Here is a 4976-nt window from a genome sequence, read left to right on the forward strand (position 1 = left end):
GAAATTGAAACGCTTTTCTACTTGTTAAGATCTTTTAGATGATAAAGTTATATGTATCAATTAATGTATTAATTAGTATATTAATAGATAATGTATTATAATTTTAAAAATTTTGGATATTTAAAATTTGTATAATAGATAGAGTCAATAATAATGGCATAACACCAATAAGTACACTAATATATATATTAATCAGTCGTGATAGAGGCCTCGAATTCGAAGCCTCGAATTTGTCTCGAAAGTGCTTTTTTTTTTTTTTTTTTGACTTTGTGTGTTATTTTTATTATTTATTTTGTTTTTTTGGGTGGTTGTGTAGGAATGTACTAAAAAAATTAGATATTCTGTACCAATTCATCGTATAAAATTATATGAAATTAACAAATTGATCAGTTAATTTTATTACTCAACCAGTCCAACCTAATTAATTGACCACTGCTGGTTAAAATTTATTAATTCCATATAATTTTGTACGATGAGTTGGTGTGAAATATCTAATTTTTTGGCACACCCTTACATATGACTACCTTTTAAAAAAATAAAATAAAATAACACAGCCCAATAAATAAAATAAAATAAAATTTTAAAAATTAATCAGTCAATTTTATCATCCAATCAAAATAAAATAAAATTTTAAAAATTAATCAGTCAATTTTATCATCCAATCAGTCTAACCCAACTCACTTACAGAATGTTTAATTTTTTAGCACATCCCTATACATAAATTACCCTTGCCAAAAGAGAAGAGAAAAAAAAAAACCAAAAAAAAAAAAAACTAACTGTCTTAAATTAAAAGAAAAGAAAAAAAAAAAAAAAAAAAAATGGGATTCGAGGCAAATTCGAGGCCTCAGGCATTTTCCTATATTAATTGGTGCATGTAGCACTATCTCGCGTAGATAGGAAATCTTAAAATCGTGGTTACAAAACACGCTTTTAATTAATTTTTTTTTCTTCTGAAATCGCTGTTATGAATCACGATTTTATTCAAAAAAAATTTTCTTCTGAACTCGCTGTTCTGAACCACGCTTTTATCCAAAAAAAATTCCTTCTAAACTCGCGGTTCTGAATCACGATTTTGGCCAAAATATGTTCAACACAAATTCATTCTGACACTATGACACATATATATTTATTCAAATTCATTTTAACACTATGGCACTATGACAAACATTTTCAACACGTTTTCTGTCTCTCTCACACTATGCCACACATATATATTTTGTAATAAAATTGAGACTAATATTATTTTAATATATAATTTATAATATAAATAAATTTTATTTTATAAAATTGAGACTAATATTAAATATATATAATAATAATTTATAATAGCAAATAATAATCAATTATATAATTTTTGTAAATATAAATCATTTTTATATAATTTTAGAAATAATTTTTTACAAATTAAATTGAAACAACCATACATACATATGTATATAACATGTCCAAAAGTTAAAATGATAATTATTTTTTACCCTTAAATAATATTTATTTTTTATTTTTTATTTCTTATCCAAATTAATTTTTAATTTTTAAAAAAAAATTCTAAAAATCAAACTATACATAACCTAAAAATCTTTTGATAAGTCATTTTTTACATTAGTAACTTATTTAATTATTTATTAATTTTACGACATTTTTACCATCTGAGGCAGGTTTGGTAACGATTTCGTTTTCAGTTTTCAATTTATATTTAAAAAAATTTAAAAAAACTATCATAAAAACTTGTTTGATAATTTTTTTAGTTTATAAATGGTTGTCTCAATTTTTAAATTTGAGGAAAAAAAATAAATTCAAAAAATTGGTAAATTTTACTAACAAAATTTTTCTTCAATTAATTTTTTTTTTCAATTAATTTTTTGAATTTACATTCAAAAAATGAGTTTACGTTGGTTTGTAAATAATTACGTTGGTTGTCTCAATAATTTTTTTAATCAAAAAAACTAATTTTTTTTTTCAAAAAAACTAATTTTTTGAATTTACATTTTTTCCTCAAATTTACAAATTGAGACAACCATTTATAAACTAAAAAAATTATCAAACAAGTTTTTATGATAGTTTTTTAAATTTTTGTAAATATAAATTGAAAACTGAAAACGAAATCGTTACCAAACCTGCCTCAGATGGTAAAAATGTCGTAAAATTAATAAATAATTAAATAAGTTACCAACGTAAAAAATGACTTATCAACAGATTTTTAGGTTAAGTATGGTTTGATTTTTAGAATTTTTTTTTTTAAAATTAAAAATTAATTTGGTTAAGAAATAAAAAATAAAAAATAAATATTATTTAAGGGTAAAAAATAATTATCATTTTAACTTTTGGACAGGTTAAATACATCCGTATGTATGGTTGTTTCAAATTAATTTGTAAAAAATTGTTTCTAAAATTATATAAAAATGATTTATATTTACAAAAATTATATAATTGATTATTATTTGCTATTATAAATTATTATTATATATATTTAATATTAGTCTCAATTTTATAAAATAAAATTTATTTATATTATGAATTATATATTAAAATAATATTAGTTTCAATTTTATTACGAAATATATATGTGTGGCATAGTGTGAGAGAGACAGAAAACGTGTTGAAAACGTTTGTCATAGCGTCATAGTGTCAGAATAAATTTGAATAAATATATATGTGTGTCATAGTGTCAGAATGAATTTGTGTTTGAAAATATTTTGGCCAAAATCGTGATTCAGAACCGCGAGTTTAGAAGAAATTTTTTTTTGGATAAAAGCGTAGTTCAGAACAGTGAGTTCAGAAGAAATTTTTTTTTGGATAAAATCGTGGTTCATAACAGCGATTTCAGAAGAAAAAAAAAATTAATTAAAAGCGCGTTTTGTAACCGCGATTTCTTAATCAAAAGCACGTTTTGTAACCACGATTTTAAGATTTCCCATCTACGCGAGACAGGTGCATATATGTTGAAATCGTGGTTCACAACCGCGATTTAGCCTATTTTGGAAATTCTTTCAAAACTAGGTTTAGTTTTGGAATTAATTTAGTGTTTTGGCTTATTTAGAGAAATGCCCCATTAATTGGTGCATGTAGCACTATCATTTTTTAGATGGTGTAATGTGTCCTGCACTGCACCTGATCAATCTCTTATCCCCATATTATTTATGGATACAGATAGTCTCCAATCCAGTTTGTTAATTGAATGGAGTTGTTTAGATTTGTACTACTCATTACAGATTTAATTTTCTATCATTTGATTCGTTTTTCATCGAGTATTTTATTTATATAAAAAATTATATTAATTAGATATTAATAATTATTTGATTATAACATATTTTTATTAATAATTTATTTTTAAAATTATATTTATCATTGATAAAAATATGATCTAATAAAATAATTATCAATATTTGATCAACATAATTTTTTAAAAAAATGAAATACTTGATGAACCCTACACATTACGGGTTTAAATTATTAAAATTGGACCTGCCCCACGAGTCCAACAATATACTCATTCTGATTTTGTACTGAGACCAGCCTCATCCATTATTTATTTGAGTAAATTATAAATACAAAAGAGATTTAGCTTAAAATATAAATTCTCTTATAATTTAAAAATTATATATATTTAATTTTTAGAATTTTTTAATTAATAGAATCAACGGAAAAAAATAAATTCATAACTATTTTTTTAGAGTAATGCTAGAGACCCCAAATATTCTACCAAAAGTTTTACCAAATGTCTCACATGGGTGTGGGACCCACACAACGTGGGTCCCATGTAGGTCCCACACCCATGTGAGACATTTGGTAAAACTTTTGGTAGAATTTTTGGGGCCTCTAGCATTTTTGATTTTTTTATATAGCAATAAAATAACTTGAATTATTAATTAAAATATATTTCCAACGTTATTAAATACTGTTAATTGATTTGATAATTTATTAATAAAATGAGTTATTTATTATGCAATTAGAAACGTGAAGGGATGGAATATAATTTCCAAAATCATAGAAGACAATTCGTATTTTAAACAAATTTCAAAAGTGTATTTTTAATTTATCCTTTTTATTTTTATGAAAACAAACAGATTTTTATTTTTAAAAATTGAATTTGAATGAACATTCTTAAAATTATAAATAATAATGAATAATTTAATTTAAGATAATAATAATATGCCACACCATTTTATGTATATATTTTTTAATTTATATATCATTATTTTTTGTCAACTTAAAAATACTCGGTCCTAAAAATATGGACCGTGCTAGAGAGCTCGAATTCAGCCCCCCGAATCCTCCTAATTGGCGAAACGATGTCGTTTCGTCGTTTGAATTTTTTTTTTTTTCAATCAGAAATACAGAAGAAGAAGAAGAAAGAAGAAGAAAGAAAGAAGAGAAGAAGAAAGAATAAGAGAAGAAGGCAGAGCTGGGACGACGATCGGCGGAGGCGAACGAGCTGCGACGACGATCGACGAGCTGGGACAACGATCGGCGAGCTGCGACGACGATCGGCGATCGGCAGAATGGAGGGGCCTCTCTGTCTCTCTGTTTCCCTCTCTCTTCTCCTCTCTCTTTCTCCCCTCTTCTTTCTCCCTCTTTCTCTTCTCCATCTGTTTTTCGGGGGATTCGGGGGGGGGGGGAAAAATCAGGGGGACAAATCATTATTCTCTGTATATATATGTCACTCTCTCTCCATCCAACTTTGAGAGCTTCTCTCTCTGTACTTTTCCTTCCTTAGGGTTTAGGTGTGAGCGGCAACTAGAGTAGGGAAGGGGTTTTCCGGCGACCTTTGGCCTCCTCTTCGCTCCCCTTACCCCCATTTCTTTCTTTTCCGTGCTTTCTACTCAATAACTTTGAAGCTTTGGGCTTTCCACCCTCTCCCTCCTTTGTGAGGTGCTTATCTCCCTTTGTTTTAACTTCGATCATGGTCGCCACGGATCTGCCACCTCTCATCTTCTCTAATCCACTCGGGCGTCGCCTCCTGTTTTGGCCGCCACCAC

Source organism: Camellia sinensis, chromosome 6 (genome assembly GCF_055761805.1).
Source record: "Camellia sinensis isolate YWXY chromosome 6, ASM5576180v1, whole genome shotgun sequence".
NCBI classification, from domain to species: domain Eukaryota; kingdom Viridiplantae; phylum Streptophyta; class Magnoliopsida; order Ericales; family Theaceae; genus Camellia; species Camellia sinensis.